This window comes from Aquarana catesbeiana, linkage group LG01 (genome assembly GCF_042186555.1).
Source record: "Aquarana catesbeiana isolate 2022-GZ linkage group LG01, ASM4218655v1, whole genome shotgun sequence".
NCBI lineage: Eukaryota > Metazoa > Chordata > Amphibia > Anura > Ranidae > Aquarana > Aquarana catesbeiana.
The window spans coordinates 742,172,955-742,190,525 of record NC_133324.1 but is presented as its reverse complement, the minus strand read 5'-3'; the positions used below and the strand labels follow the sequence as shown (position 1 = coordinate 742,190,525).

The window sequence follows — 17,571 nt, the reverse complement described above, 5'->3', positions numbered from 1 at the left end:
AGCGGGGATTTCTTTTACAAAGGCCATCCTGATATGACATGCCATGTGCCAAGTATGTAATGTGAATAATAATAATAATAGCAACAATACTAATAATAATCATCCACCCTTTAAAAGCATTTAATCAAGGACAGCAAGACTGAAAGTTTCATTAGTGAAACGAATCCTAAAACGAAATGGGTAAAGACTGTTGTGCTTTATACTGTGTATAGCCAATGTATGCAGTGCTTTGTGCTCCATAACAGTACAAAACACTTTCATTTACAAACAAGTCAGCTAAACAGCTTTCATATAATTAATTACATGTATGCCTAGATTTATGAGATTAGAGCTAATGGATATTCAGCATTCTTCCATCCAGTTCTTTTTGCAACATCTCGTCATAGGCAGGTGTGGTAGAACAATAGAACGTCAATAGCTGCATCCAACATCCACATCAAAAATCAGACAGGAACTTGGGAAAACAAAGTGATCATCTCTAAAGCAAGAAAAACGCAACATGGCATACAGGGTGGTTCATAAGACAAATTCACCACTAATGCAACTGGTGTATACTATATTTTATTAACAGAATGTATAGATGAATAATATAACAAGAACACAAAGCGAGGCAGCCTGATTCCTCCTGATAAACTATTGTGTTCTGACAGCGGGGAGACTTCCCTGCTGTCAGAATACACTGATCAGTGTTGCAGGCTGGTGGTTGTCAACAGGGCTATTGTATAGAGGTCAATAGGTAGATTCAAAATTACAATACAGGTATGGCCAGCTTAACCTCTTCACGACTGCACTATAGCCAAATGACAGCTACAGCGCAATTGCACGTTACCGGGAGGGTGTCATATGACAATCAGTGGGCACTGATTGGCAGTGCCCACCAGTGCTGCCAAGTCAGTGACATCTATCAGCGTCCGCCTCATCAGTGTCCATCAATGAAGGAAAAAAAAATGACTTTGTTTATGTTATAAAATTTTGTAAATAAGAAAAATGTTTTTCATTTGTTTAGCAAAAAATAAAACACCCAATGGCAATTAAATACCACCAAAAGAAAGCTCTGTCTCAAAAAAAATAGTACACTGTTGCATGACTGCAATTGTCATTCAAAGTGCGACAGCACTGAAAAATGAAAATTGGCCTAGGCAGGAAGGGTAAAAGTGCCCAGTCAATCATTGCTAGCATAATCAAGTAAAAAAAAAAAAACAAAAAACAAAAAAAAACAAAGAAGGACGACCCATCTATAGTCAGTTTCCACGGTGCACAGAGCAGGGGTGAGCAGCAACTCAACAACTAGCAGACTATGAGATACAAAACATTTACTGCTAATTGTGCTAAGGTACCAAATAATACTATTTGTGAACATCTACAAATGTACAGTGCCTTGAAAAAGTATTCCACACTCCTTGAAATTTTCCACATTTTGTCATGTTACAACCAAAAATGTAAATGTATTTTATAGGGATTTTATGTGATAGACCAACATAAAGTGGCGCATAATTGTGAGGTGGAAGGAAAATGATAAATGCTTTTCATTATTTTTTACAAAAATATATGAAAAGTGCGGCGTGCATTTGTATTCAGCCCCCTTTACGCTGATACCCCTGACTAAAATCTAGTGCAACCAATTGCCTTCAGAAGTCACCTAATTAGTAAATCGAGTCCATCTGTGTGTAATTTAATCTCAGTATAAATACAGCTGTTCTGTGAAGCCCTCAGAGGTTTGTTAGAGAACCTAAGTGAACAAACAGCATCATGAAGGCCAAGGAACACACTAGACAGGTCAGGGATTATGTTGCGGAGAAGTTTAACCGGTTCCCGACCGGCTCACACCGATATACGTCGGCAGAATGGCACAGGTGCGCAAAATCACATCCCCGTACGTCGCTTGCGCCCCAGCGGCAATTGGTTTCGTTGCAGAACCAATCAGTCCTCAGGTCTAGGCCAATGATTTCTGGCCTGGACCTGCTAATCGGTTCTGACCAATGAAATGCTTCCCTTGCCTGTAAGTGTAAACACAGGCAGGGGAAGTGATGACATCTCCCCAACCAAATTCTTTTCGGTTTCAGACAGGAGAGAGGACATCTAAAAGTGAGTTGCACCAACACTACACTGACACATTACACGTAGGCACATATTTCACCCCCTGATCACCCCCCAGTTAATCCCTTTACTCCCTGTCACTGTGTCACCAAGTGCAGTTTTCAGATTTTTCCTGATCACTGCATTGGTGCCACTTGTGACACTAATCAGCGTTAGGGCAGCAATAGTAGGCCCAGGTAGGTCTAGGGTACCCCCTCTAAATAAAGGCTTTAACCCACGGTTAACCCTTTCACCCCGTCAGCAGTGTCACTAGTAGATCTATTTTTTGACCACCGTATTGTGTCACGGGTGACGCTAGTTATTTTTTTATAGCGTCAGGGTATATTACTTAATAAAGGTTTAACCCACTGATCACACAGTGGGTGACATCAGTTGGGTTTTAGCATCAGTTAGGGTCTGCATCAGCCCCAGGCAGCGTCAGATTAGTGCCAGTAGCACTAACACCCACGCACTATATGCTTCCCTTAGTAGTAGTGTCTGAATGGATCAATATCTTTGATCTGATCAGATCTATACTAGAGTCCCCAGTAGTTTAGGGTTCCCAAAAATGCAGTGTTAGTGGGATCAGTCCAGATACCTGCTAGCACCTGCGTTTAGCCCCTCTACCCTGCCAACCCAAGTGTCAATCGATCACTGTCACTTACAAAACACAACAAACATAACTGCAGCGTTCGCAGAGTCAGGCCTAATCCCTGCAACTGCTAACAGGTTTTTTCGTAGCAATTGAAGCAGGCTCTGACAATCAGGTGCTATTTTTGTCTGAGTCTCACTAGTTGTACCAGTAAATTTAGAGGCCACAATGTCCAATCGAAGGTACACTAGTGAAGAGTCCTACACGTTTCTGAGCATGACAGATGAGAGTGAAGAGGAAGTCACCCATCTGTCAGATTCAGGCTCAGAATATGATCCAGTAGACAAAAGCGGCACCCTGACAGATAGCGCTGATAACGTAGTAGTGGACCCTGCCAAGGTCAGGCGTACCCTACCCTGTTCTTCCTCTATTGAGGTGCAAGAACCACAGGGCTCTCATATGGAGCAGAGAGCCAGTACTAGTGCCGCTCATCCTTCTGGTGAACTGGCAAGCACCAACGGCCTAGTACACCCTGGTCGTACATCCAGCACTGCAGTATCACGTGGTGAAGTGGCAAGTCCCATAAGTGCAGTTCAAGCTGGTGCAGTGGCTAGCACAAGTAGTGTCCCGCAGCCACCAAGAAGACAAACACAGGTCCGTCGAGCCCATAGTGCCCTTCCTGCAGAATATGCCATTCTTAATTGCGAGCCCACCACTTCTGCAGCACCCGTACTTCCCTCATTTACTGGCCAACCCGGCATTCAGATGGTTAACAGTTGATTTTACATAACTTGATATTTATTCGCTGTTTTTCATGGAAGATCTCTATAGATCTATTGTGGACCAAAGCAATTTGTATGCTGGTCAATTCATCATGCTAATCCCCAGTTGACCCTTGCCAGAGATTGGAAACCTATTACGGTTTCCGAATTTAAGACCTTCCTGGGCCTATCCCTTCCCATTGGCATAGTTAAAGTGAGTTGCTGTCATATTGGTCCACTGACCCAATTCACCATATGCCCGTGTTCTCTGCATCCATGACCAGGGTTAGATATGAGCAGATCTTGCGGTTCATGCATTTTAATGACAATGAACTCTGTCGTCCTTGGAGTGACCCTGAATACGATCAGCTCCACAAAATTCGGCCCCTTGTAAACTACTATAACCAGTTTGCAGCCTTGTTTACTCTCAATCAAGTTGTCTGCGTTGGTGAGTCCCTGATTACATTTTCTGGCCGCTTGTCATTCAAACAGTATCTTCCCAGCAAGCGTGCCAAATATGGGGTCAAGATGTATAAGCTCTGTGACATGGCAACAGGCTATACATGTAGATTTATGGTTTACGAGGGAAAAGATAGTCACATGGAGCCCGACAACTGCCCAGACTACATAGGGAGCGCTGCAAGATTGTTTGGGACTTGGTACCCCTTTCTGAATAAGGGTGACACCACTTGTATGTGGACAATTATTACACGAGCGTGCCACTTTTTAAAAACTTGTTTGATCATGGAATTGGCGCATGTGGCACCGTGCGATCTAATTGCCAGGGCTTACCCCTGCGGCTTGTAGAGTCCGTCTTAGATTGGGGGAGAGAGACTGCTTGAGAAGTAATAATTTGCTTGCAGTAAAGTGGAGGGATAATCAGAATGTTTTCATTCCGTCCTCCCTTCACACAGATACGACAGTCCGAATTCCAATGGCGACTGATGTTGTGGAGAAACCCCCCTGTGTCCATGAATACAACCTTAAATATGGAAGGGGTGGACCTCAACGAACAGTTGATGGCGCCGTACTTAATTGCCCGTAAGGCCAGATGCTGGTACAAAAAACTGTCTGTATACATATTCCAACTGGCTCTTCTGAATGCTTATGTGCTATACAAAGCGTCAGGACAAACTGTATCCTTCCTTAAATTCCAGAAAGAGATCATCACAGCCCTTCTGTTTCCAGATGGTGCTGTGGCCCAACTTCCCAATCCAAATGCAGTGAGCCGGCTGCATGAGAGGCATTTTCCGTATGTCCTCCCTGGTACCCCTACCCAACGATCACCCCAAAGAAGATGTCGTGTCTGTAGCAATCGCGGATATAGGTGTGACACCCGCTATTTATTGTCCCTCCTGTCCTGGCCAACCTGGTCTTTGCATCGGTGAATGTTTCGAACGCTACCAGACACTAGTGTAATATTAGCGTAGGGTACAGCACTGCACAGTCTAGGGTACACTTTCACAGGGTCTCCAAAGATGCCATTGTATTTTGAGGGACCCGAACCTGGAACCATTACAATTACAGTTACAAATAAAAGTGTTAAAATAAAAAAAGCCAAAAATAGTTGTCATTTTATTGTCCTCTCTCGCTATTGTACTGCTCTTTTTTTCTGTATTTTTTAACTGCAATGTTTTATTGTTACTATGTTTTATCATGTTTGCTTTTCAGGTATGTAATTCTTTTATACTTTTACTACAGTAAACTACTGTTTACTGTGTTTTGTTGTTAACCATTATTTTCTTTTCAGGTATACCAGTCAGCTGCAGCACTGATTCATTTATCCTGACAGCAACAGCGTTTGTTCTCACGATACGTAAATCAGCGACTAGCGCTGTAAGAGGCAATTTCACCACCAGTTTAAAAAAAAAAAAAAAAAAAACAACAAAAAACGGTGCATGTATGCCCATCATTAGAAGTGGGTGGATGAAGGGCGGTATTCTAATGGTAGGCATACCCACTGATCAGTCTCTTTTTTCGTTCAGCCCACAGGCTGCATGAAAAAAAAAAAAAAAAGTACATTACAATATATGCCCAACAAGGACGAGCAATGTACTGGTATGTTGCTGGACTTTGGTTATAACAGAATGATGTCTGCAGGTTTAGGTATCATCTTGGTATCACCCTTTTCAGCCAGTGGTCGGCTTTCATGAAAAAGCAATCCTAGAAGCCAATTAACCACTAGAGTGCTTTTACAAGCAGTGGGAGGGAATGTCACCCCCCCCCCTTCCATGGTTTTCTCAGCCTCTCCTGCCCCATCGGGGAACCGGAGAATGCAGCCAGTGGTTCCGCCAGCTGACCATAGAGTTGATCAAAGACCAGAATGGCTTCAATCATCTCTATGGCCTAAGAAACCGGAAGCTACGAGCATTTCATGACTTAGATTTTGCCGGATATAAACAGCGCCATTGGAAATTGGGAAAGCATCTTATCACACCGATCTTGGTGTGGTCAGATGCTTTGAGGGTAGAGGAGAGATCTAGAGACTAATAGACAAATAAAAAAAAAAAAAAAGTACCTGTTACTACCTATTGCCATCATAGGGGATATTTACAATCTCCTACAATTGACAATCTCCCAATCTCCAATAAAAGCGATCAAAGAAAAAAAAAAAAAAAAAAAAAAAAAAAAAAGGAAGAACAGTGTAAAAATAAAAAAGCATGTCCCCCCCATGCTCACGCGCAAAGGTGAACGCAAGCGTCGGTCTCGTGTCATATGTAAACAGTAATTGCATCATGCATGTGAGGTATTACCGAGAACATCAGAGGGCAGGAATTTTAGCAGTAGACCACCTCTATAAATCTAAAGTGGTAACCTGTAAAGCCTTTTAAAATTTATGTAGTTTGTCGCTGCTGCACGGTTGTGCTCAATTTTAAAGCATGTCATGTTTGGCATCTATGTACTTCGGCATAAGATCATCTTTTATATGTTACCAAACATTTGGCCAATATAGTGTGTTTTAGTGCATTAAAATTCAAAAAAGTGTTTTTTTTCACCAAAAAGTTGAGTTTGAAACATCGCTGCGCAAATGCGGAGTGAAAAAAAAAATTTACAACTCTCACCATTTTAATCTGTAGGGCCTCTGCTTCTAAAAAAAAAAAAAAAAAAAATTTTATATATATATATATATATATATATATATATATATATATATATATATATATATATATATATATCTCTCGAGAGATAGAGATAGAGTTTGGGAGGGTCAAAGTAATTTTCAACCCCCCCCCATATGACCCCATTTTGGAAAGTAGACACCCCAAGCCATTTGCTGAGAGGCATGTTGAGTCCATGGAATGTTTTATATTTTGCCACAAGTTTCAGGAAAATGACAATACATTTTTTTTTTTTCTCACAAAGTTGTCACTAAATGATATATTGCTCAAACATGCCATAGGCATATGCGAAATTACACCCCAAACTTCATTCTGCTGCTTCTCCTGAGTATGGAAAAACCCTAGTTAGACTTACCGGTAACGGTATTTCTACGAGTCTTTCAGGACAGCACCTGGAGAGAGCGCAGCTCCACCCACTTTTCCCAGGAAACACTGCAGTCAGTTTTTTCTTTAAAGACCGGACACTTCCACCATGGCCTCAGTTGTTCATAGAGTACCTCCAGCCATGCTGAAATTAGATAAGCAGAACATAGCAATAACACCACATTTTTATAAACCAATTAGGGCGGGTCATCGGTGCTGTCCTGAAAGACTCGTAGAAATACCGTTACCGGTAAGTCTAACTAGGGTTTTTCTCCCCTCGTCTTTCAGGACAGCACCTGGAGATGATAAAAGAGTACTTACTCTAGGGTGGGACCACCGCCTGCAGGACCTTCCTGCCAAACGATTGATCCGCTGCTGATAGCAAGTCCAACCTGTAGTGGCGGGTGAAGGTGGAGAAACTTGTCCACGTGGCCGCTTTACAGATCCGGCCTGGAGAAGCCCCCGCTCTTTCTGCCCAGGACGTTGCTACTGCCCTTGTTGAATGGGCCATTACCCCTGTGGGAGGATCAGCCCCTGCAGCCTTGTAGGCTTCACTGATCGCCATTCTAAGCCATCTGCCTATAGTGCTTTTAGAAGCACAATGACCCTTGCGTGATCCAGAAAAAAGAATAAAAAGAGAATTTGTCTTCCTAAATTCTCTCGTAATCTCTAAATAATGGAGTAAACATCTCCTCACATCCAGGGTATGAAAAGCCTCCTCTTTAGAGTTGGATGGTGTAGGACAAAAAGTAGGTAAAACTATCTCTTGTGCCCTATGAAAAAAGGTTGCGACCTTTGGCAAGAAGCCCGGGTCAGTTTTCAGCACTACCCGGTCTGAAAATATCAAACAAAAGGGTTCTACTATAGATAGAGCCTGTAACTCACTAATTCTTCTGGCTGAGGTAACTGCCACCAAAAGAACCAGTTTAAGCGTCCATACTTTTAAAGTTGCTTCCTGTGGTGGCTCAAAGGGTGATCTGATCAACCCTTGTAGCACCAGAGATAAATCCCATTTAGGAAAGGATTTGAAAGGTACCGGCCTAAGCCTGGCCAATGCTTTGAAAAATCTCACTATAAATGGTTCTTGAGATAACTTTCTCTCAAGAAACACCGACAAGGCAGCTACCTGGACCTTCAGGGTACTGGCTGCCAGCCCCATCTCCATACCCTCATTGAGAAACTCTAAAATTGAGGGCAACTCCTGTGGTGAACATTTTTTAGTCATGCACCAGGAATTAAACCGCTTCCATGTCTTAAAATAAATACCCCTGGTAACCTTCTTTCGGCTATTTAACAGGGTTGATACCAGCTTATCTGAGAAGCCCCTTCTTTTTAGCAGCTGCTCCTCAGTAACCAACCTGTCAGCCTGAGCTGATTGACATTTGGATGCTGAAGGGGTCCCTGGGATAGCAGATCCTTTCGAAGTGGGAGAACCCAATGTGGTTCCACTGCCAACCTCTGTATGGTTGCAAACCAGGGTCTCTTGGGCCAAAAAGGAGCCACTAGGATCAAGCTTGTGGTCTCTCGCTGTAGTTTTTTCAACACCCAAGGGATCATTTGAAAGGGGGGAAAGGCGTAGCACAAGTGGAAGTTCCATGGTTGTGCCAGCGCATCCAAACCTTTCGCCTGATCTTGCCTGTTTAGTGAGTAATAGGCTCTCACCTTTGCATTCTTGTGGGATGCGAACAGGTCTATCTGAGGAGTTCCCCATTTCTTTGTTAATTCCTGGAATACCTCCTTGTTCAGACTCCATTCTGCCTCTAGTATCCTTTCTCTGCTTAGAAAGTCTGCCACTAGATTCAGCTCTCCTTTTAGGTGTACAGCTATTAGGGACTTTACGTTGCCTTCCGCCCAGGATAGCAACTGAACTGACAAGGCTAGCAAGACCTTGCTTCTTGTGCCCCCCTGTCTTGTAACATATGCCACTGCTGTGGCATTGTCTGATAGCACCTGAACATGATGCCCCCGGACTATTCCCTCGAAAGCCCATAGTCCTAGGAGAATAGCCCTTAATTCCCTCCAATTGGAGGATCTCCTGGCTTCCCTTCTTGTCCAATTGCCTTGAGCCATCTGTCCTTCCAGGTGGGCTCCCCACCCCCAGGAACTCGCATCTGTTGTTAATCTCCTCTCCTGGGGAAAAAACCAGAGCAGGCCCTTGTTCAGATTGGAGTACCTCCTCCACCACCAGAGCTTCCTCTGAACTCGGGGAGATATCGTTATCATCTTTTCTAGGGACTCTCCATAAGACCAACTTCTCAAAATTGTCTGTTGAAGTTCCCTTGCATGCAACCGTGCCCACTGTACTGCAGGTATTGCTGCAGTAAGGAGCCCCAAAACAGACATCACTGCCCTGATAGAAATTGGCAGGTTTGTCTGGGCCTTTTTTACAGCGTTCTGAAGCTTTACTATCTTCTCCTCTGGGAGATACATTTTTCCCTGTATGGAGTCGATAGTGTAACCTAGAAAGGTTATTGCCTGTGATGGGATCAGGTTCGATTTTTCCTCGTTTATTAACCACCCTAGGCTCTCCAGATGCCTCCTCGTCCTTAGTAGATCTCTCTCCAATATGTGCCTTGATTTGGCAAATATTAGCAGATCGTCTAGATATGGGACAATCGAAATTCCTTCTATTCTGAGAGGGGCTAAGGCCTCCGCCAGAATTTTTGTAAATATCCTCGGAGAGGATGACAGCCCGAAGGGGAGAGCTCTGAATTGCAGATGTAGGACAGATCCCCCTATCCTGATCGCAAATCTGAGGTGCTTCTGTGATGCTGGGGCTATAGGCACATGGAGATATGCATCTCTTAGGTCTATGGATACCATAAAGCAGTCTGGGGTCAGGAGACCCTTTACCGAAAAGATCGTATCCATCTTGAACCTTTTGTACCTGACCGCTCTGTTGAGTATCTTCAGGTTCAGGATCAATCTGAACTTGCCTGAAGGCTTCTTCACCAGAAAGATGTGTGAATAGCACCCCTGTTCTACCTCGTTGGGGGGAACATTTACTACCACCTTCTGCTGAATTAACTCCTGCAGAATTGCTGACATAGCCGTAAGCTTCTCAGGGTCTCTGGGAGCCTGAGTTAAATAAAACCGAACCGGAGGGGGTTGGGCAAACTCCAGTCCGTAACCCTCCCTTATAGTTTTTAGGATAAATGGACTGTCTGTTATCCTCTGCCACTGTGGGAAGAAGGTTTGTAACCTTGCTCCCCCAGACTGGGGACCGTCACTAGCTCTTAGTATTTGGGGTAGGGGGGCGAAAGAGTACCCCTGACTTGCCCCTGCCTCTCTGAGACCTCCAAGGTCTTTTATATACTGTCTCCTTTGAGTCTGTGGTTTTCCGAAAAGGACGAAAATTTTTGTTGCCCTGAGGAACCACCTTTTTCTTAATGGGGAAGGCTTTCTTTTTGTCAGCCGTTCTCTCAAGAATGGCTTCAAGACCTGGGCCAAAAACCAAATCCCCCTCAAAGGGCAAACCGCATAACTTGGCTTTAGAGGCTGTGTCCCCGGTCCAAGTCTTGACCCACAGAGCCCTGCGCGTTGAGTTGATTAGGGCAGATGATCTGGCCGACATCCTAACTGATTCGGCCGAAGCATCTGCTATATATCCAACGGCTTTCATAAGCACTGGTAGGGTCTCCAAAAGATCCTTACGAGGTGTACCTGCCTCGATATGAACCTTTAGCTGTTCCAACCAGTGCTCCAGGTTTCTGGCTACCACTGTTGATGCCATAGCTGGCTTTAAATTTGCTAGGGTGGAATCCCAGGCTCTCTTTAGCAGGGAGTCCGCCCTCTTGTCCATGGGGTCCTTGAGGATACCCATGTCCTCAAACGCGAGGTCAGTGTTTCTCGACACCTGAGAGAAGGCCGCATCCAGTCTAGGTTTTTTGTTCCAGACCTGTGCGCTATCTTCCTCAAAGGGAAACCTGCGTTTGAGGGATCTAGAAAAGAAGGGGGCCCTCTCTGGGTCCTTCCATTCTCTTTTAACTGTTTCTGACAGAAACTTGTGCACCGGAAACATCCTGTGTTTCACCTCACCCATGCCTTGAAACATCTTATCGTGTAACGACAGCTGGGCCTTGTCCTCTGTAATATTAAGAGTAGTGTGGATAGTTTTTAGTAGATCATCCACCTCCTCTAGAGACAACTTATATCGAGAAGAAGAAGAAGAAGACTCTTTCTCCTCATCTGCCTCTTCCTCTGATTCCGTAGCCACGCTACGATTTTCCTCCTCCGAGTCACTGTCACCCCTATATGCGGAAACAGAAGACTGGGAACGAGGTACTGAGCTGCCTGCGGCTGGACGTTTGTCAAGGTAGGATTTAAATGACTCCAAGGTCTCCGCCAAATCCTTCCTAAATGAGCTCAGTAAGTCCTGCTGAACCACAGGTACACTAGGAGTGGTTTCCTCCTTAACTAAGTCTGCAATGCACCCTTTGCATAACACCTTTGCCCAAGACTCTTTAAGCACATTTTTACAAGATGGGCATTTTCTCTTAACAGGAAAAGACGAATGCTTGGTCTTTTCTTTTGCCTTCTGAAATACACAAAACAGAAAACACCTATAAACAGCATGCTGAAAAAAGAGTGGAAGAGCTAACAATTTAACCCCCCTCCTTCACTCAGCCAGTAAATCCCCCCACAGATTTACTTCACAATCTTAAACACATTTACTTCCTGCTTCAATACCCAGGAAGAATGTTGCAGGCTCTTTAAAACATTTACCAAAGAGGGAACTAAAACATGCCCATAGAGTAAGTTACAGAGACACGCTGTCCCCGCTTACCTGAGCCTGGCTGACTTGTGTGGCTCCTGCTCCTGCCACCACCGATTGTTCCTCCTCCATATTGACAGGATTTGCAATGGCGTTTGGTGCTTGTCTTTTAAACCTTCCCGGTCCACTCGCCGCTGCGAGGGCCGGAAATGACGTCAGCCGGAAGAGACCTGCCCTCCCCTCCTGCGTTCCAGCGGCCGGAACCGGAAGCCGCGTCGCGCCGCTGGAGGTCCCGCCCCCGGCCGTAGTGACGCGCTCGCCACCGGAACCCGGAAGGCTGTGCAATGGGGTTGAAGAGGAGACGCCGCTCCTTCCAAGCCAGCCGCCGGTCTAAAGGAGCTGGGACCCCCCGCAGCCTGACCCTCGCCGGGTATGAAGAGGGGAGGACGCCGGAGCAACCCCCGCACGTGAAGGGAGGAAGCTGGGCTGGCCTGCCACAAAAAAACAGAATACCGGTGTGCCCCAACTCTCTCCACCTGGAGACAGCGCAGCACACCCCTGGTTCCCTGCAGCGCTTCCACCATGGCGGAGGAAACACTACAACTGAGGCCATGGTGGAAGTGTCCGGTCTTTAAAGAAAAAACTGACTGCAGTGTTTCCTGGGAAAAGTGGGTGGAGCTGCGCTCTCTCCAGGTGCTGTCCTGAAAGACGAGGGGAGAAATATCACATGTGTGGGACTTTTTGGGAGCCTAGCTGTGTACAGGACCCTGAAAACCAAGCACCGCCTTCAGGCTTTCTAATGGCGTAAAATGGTGATTTCACTCCTCACTACCCATCACAGTTACGGAGCCCTGAAATGTCAAGATAGCACATAACCCCTGCAAATGACCCCATTTTGGAAAGTAGACACCTCAAGGTATTTGCTAAGAGGCATGGTGAGCATTTTGCAGCTCTCATTTAGTTTTGAAAATGAAGAAAGGGAAACTTTTTTTTTTTTTACTTTTTTCAATTTTCCAAACTTTGTGACAAAAAGCGAGATCTGCAAAATGCGTCTAGATATGCCCATGGCATGTTTGAGCAATATATAATTTCAGTGACAACTTAGTGTTTTTTTTGTCTTTCTTTAATCACTTATGACAAAAAATAAAATATTCAATGTGCTCAACAAGCCTCTCAACAAATTCCTTGGAGTGTCTGCTTTCCAAAATGGGGTAAGTTGGGGGGGGGGGGGGGGGGGGTTGTACTGCCCTGCCGTTTTAGCACCTCAAGAAATGAGATAGGCAGTCAAACTAAAAGCTGCGTAAACTCTAGAAAATGTACCCTAGTTTTTAGATGCTATAAAACTTTTGCGCAAACCAATAAATATACGCTTATTGAATTTTTTTTTGTAAGAGACATGTGGCTAAATGCTTTTTGGTCTAAATGTATGACTAAAATTGAGTTTATTGTACTTTAATAACAAAAAGTAGAAAATATTTTGCTTTTTTTTTTTAATATTCGGTCTTTATTCGTTTATATGGCAAAAAATAAAAACCGCCAAAAGAAAGCTCTATTTGTGGGCAAAAAAGGTCGCAAATTTAATTTGGGTACAGCATTGCATGACCGCGCAATTGTCAGTTAAAGCAATGTAGTGCCAAATCGTAAAAAGTGCTTAAGTGGTTAAAGCAGGGTTAGGTTATAAAAAAATATCCAGAGCTTTGAACATCTCACGGAGCACTGTTCAATCCACCATCTGAAAATGGAAAGCGTATGGCACACCTGAAAACCTACCAAGACATGGCCGTCCACCTAAACGGACAGGCTGGGCAAGTAGACCATTAATCAGAGAAGCAGCCAAGAGGCCCATGGTAACTATGGAGAAGCTGCAGAGATCCACAGCTCAGGTGGGAGAATCTGTCCACAGAACAACCATTAGTCATACACTTTGCAAATCTGGCCTTTATGTAAGAGTGGCAAGAAGAAAGTCATAATTGAAAGAAAGCCATAAGCAGTCCCATTTGCAGTTTGCAAGAACCCATGTGGGGGACACAGCAAACATGTGGAAGAAGATGCTCTGGTCAGATGAGACCAAAATGGAACTTTTTGGCCTAAAAGCAAAAACACTATGTGGGGGGGGACCAGGGGAAGAAAACAAAAATCAGACATAGGCAGCCTACATACAACATTGGTAAATAAATCTTTATCCTCTGCTTTTGAGCAGTATTGTACAGTTCAGATCCTCTTTAAACGTCACAAAATACTTTTCCCAGAGTAGTCACTGACTACTAAAGTTAACATGCAGAAAACTTTTTAAGACCTACAATTAACAATAAAACACAAGGAAGACCAATTGATTTCCTTCTACAAAAACTACAAAGGCAATTCATTTTTTTGCAGCTCTCTCCTTCCCAGGAGAATAAAAGAGGTCACTAGTCTGGGATGCAGGAGAATAACATTAATGTCATCTGACATCTGTGCATTCATGCTACACACCAAAACTCAGGTCTAAGTTTAGCAAAAAGAAACATAATGTCACATAATGAGCTAAAGCAAGTCTCCACTGCACTAAAAGTCAGCTTGAAAATAAAATATGGAATTGATAAGTTAGATGTATAAAAAGTGGATTTCATTTCTAGGCCTACCAAGTGCAAATCTAAAACACATCCCGAGAAGCAGTCATTGCAGCTTAAAAAAGCTAAAATGAAAAAACCTGCAGCTAGCATCCAGCTTTAATTTCTTTAAAAGCATCTCCTTTCACCCCTGCTTTGGCCCTTAATTACTGATGTAACTAGAAGGGACAGCATCACAGCCCTGGTCAATTTACTCCCCCCCCCCCCCCCCCCATCAAGTTTAGGGGCCCTTTTACAAACCATACAAAAACTCTAAGAAGTGGGTCTTCCTGATATATTGCTTTACTACAAAGCCACGGCCCTGGTGAGGATTTTGAATTGGCATCATGATATCACAACGTTTGGGTCCCTGTAGAAAAAATTATGGTGGGTAGAAATCTGGCAGGGGCATCATGGATCCTATCACCTGACAGGGGACTCTCAAATTGAAGGTCTACCTTGACTTTTAATATGTTTGCTGTGTGGGGCAGATTAAATGGGGCATGTCACTTTGCTTCTTCACTGTCTACCTTGGCACCCTTCGGAAAGTTTGCATGGTTTTTGCAAGGTAAAGACATACGGTTTTTCCAATCTTGGGCGAATGATGGGGATATAATTTGCGCTAAATTTGTCCCCCAGGGTAAACTACTGCCACTTAACGTCCTCCAGTCTCTTTACGGTACTTTTCCACTAGCTGAATGGAGATACCGCCAGTTGGCAGACTTTATTTAATAGCCTAAAACGGGACCTACAGCCACAAGATTGTATCTCCGTTTGAATCGCTGTAGGTGAGGCTTCCAGAATCAGGGCATCTCCTTTCACTAATGTACAAGCTTGTGTTAAGTGCACAATAAACGTCCACCCCTACTTCATTAGAGAATGGGAGAGGGAGCTGGACTTGGAATTTACTCCTCCTCAAATCCAGAAAATGCTCACACTGACAGCCTTGAGTCCTCGCTGTCAGAATACAGTGTCTCAGTGTGGAGGATTTCTCTATCCACCTTCATTGTGTGGATGGAGGAATCATTTTTTTTTTTGGTTTGCTCGATGGCTGAAGGAAATTAAAACTATCCTTCTATGCCAGCCTAAGGGACCTTACACACCGGGCATGCTCCTTTGAACAAGCGTTGAACTGAGCAGGTGGCTGGCTGGTCTGTGTCCGCTCGGCTTACACAGAGCGGATACAGACACAGCCCGCTCTCCTATGGGTGGTCGGATGTAAACAGACCGCCCGTCCATTTACACCTGACTGCCCTCCGATCTGCTAGACGGATGGTGAAACGGATCCCCATTTGTCTGTTTTTATTGGATCAGATGTCAGCGGGTATCAATGGCCACATGGAATCCAGAAGACAATTAGGAGTTGAATGATTGAAGAATACTTAGTAAAATAATAAATAAAGCAAATAATAAAGTTAAGCAAATTATTTCTCTGTAAGGGACAAGAGGTGTATCGCCCAAGGACCCTAGCAAAAAACTGAGATCTCACATAGTTGAGTAGAGTTATAGGGGTATGTCCATGAGGCATGTCACATCACCTGACAGTACTAGCCTATAACTCAGGGATTCCTAATACCCAGCCTATGTCCTGTACTGTACAATTAGGATAGATTTTATCCTGGATCCTGCGTGCTGTTGGACCGGTCCCCACAGCTTCTTCTCCTTCTTCCTCCAACGATCTAAGTTCCTAATGTTATGATCGATACAGGGTCTATAACCCAACATCGCATGTGAGGACGCTGAGGGACACTCCACCTCTAGGAGCAAGGAGGAGAGAAAATCCAGTTACTGATCAGACTCTCCCCCATACACCAGATGTCTTACAAGCAGTTACTCAAGGGAGGAAGAAAGAATGTGGTTCATTAGTTTTTTTTTTTTTTTTTTTTTTAGGCTTTTTCCCCTCTATTTCACCTGATTCAATCAGTGACACACTTCCTGTCTTGCGGTGCATAGTAGCACATTATGAGATGAATCTGCGTGGGGGACCATTTTTTTTTTTTTTTCAACTCGGCTTACTACGGCTTTAAGCTGGCCATTCATTACACAATTTTCTTGTACAAATTTTCCTTTAGATTTACCAAAATCATATCATACCTAAACGCTTTCAATTTGTATGCAATCAGAGCAACTAGAGGCTGACAGCTGTAAGATTTACTGTTGCTGAATAGGGAAGAAAGCAACAGGAATGACGTAGACTGTGCTGAGGAAACAGAGATTAGCGTCCGATCTTATTTCCCTATGAATTTTAGCACCGCTATAACAAAAGCCAAGCTATTTTTCCAGGAGAAATTCCAGAAAAAAAAAAAAGTAAATTTTTCAGGGTACCACTAATGCATAGTTAACATCCCTAGATGTCCCCTAAAACATAGAAAATCTTCACTTAGTAACACTAAGCCTGGGCGAGGCACTAACAGTTAACGAGGTACTGCTGCATGCACGTGCGGTGACAAACTTGACAGGAGGAGGGAGCTGAAATAATGACTTGGGGCTCTTTCACACGGGCGGACCAGTTTTTCAGGCGGACCCGACTGGACCCTCCAATCTTTTTTATGGAGAAGCGGGTGTCAATGGACATGTGTTCATTAATACCCGCCGACCTCTGATCCAATAAAAACAGACAAATGGGGATCCGTTTCACCATTCGTCTAGCAGATCGGAGGGCAGTCGGGTGTAAATGAACGGGCAGTCTGTTTACATCCAACCACCCATAGGAGAGCAGGCTGTGTCTGTGGGCGCTCTGTATAAGCCGAGCAGATACAGACCAGCCAGCCACCTGCTCAGTTCAACACCTGTTCAAAAGGAGCATGCCCGGTGTGTAAAGTCCCTTAGGTTGGTCATATAAGGATAGTTTTTATTTCCTTCAGCCATCGAACAAACCAAAAAAAAAAAAAAAAAAAAAGAAGCTTCCTCCATCCACACAATGAAGGTGGATAGGAGAAATCCTCCCCACTGAGACACTATATTCTGACAGCGAGGACTCAAGGCTGTCAGAATACACTGATCAATAGCTTCAGCCGTTGATCATGCAAAGTTTTCCAGCAAACCAGATGGATTTCTGTCAAGTGAGAACGGCAACACAGATCAAAATTTGGTTGGTCACAATTTGGGGAGATGTAGGTGATTAATCTGTATTGATTCACTGAAGTATTAAAAAAAAATAAAAATAAAATAACCCTGTCCCAGTTCTATCCAAAATTTAAAAGCAGATCGTCAAAGCAGATATCCATAATGTAAATCAAAAATGAAACACATTTTCTTTTGCCAAAAGAGAAAGCAGACTGAGGTAGGCTCACAGACTGACCACTGCTAGTACCACCTCATAGTAAGAAAAATGTATGGAGATTTCAAGTGCTGTTAC

General features: G+C 44.0%; 1 protein-coding gene across 3 annotated transcripts in view; it reads right to left on the bottom strand.

Annotated features, from left to right (window-relative positions):
• ARFIP1 (ARF interacting protein 1) overlaps positions 1-17,571 on the bottom strand; it is a 193,825-nt gene that overhangs the window by 93,592 nt on the left and 82,662 nt on the right. The window lies entirely within an intron of this gene.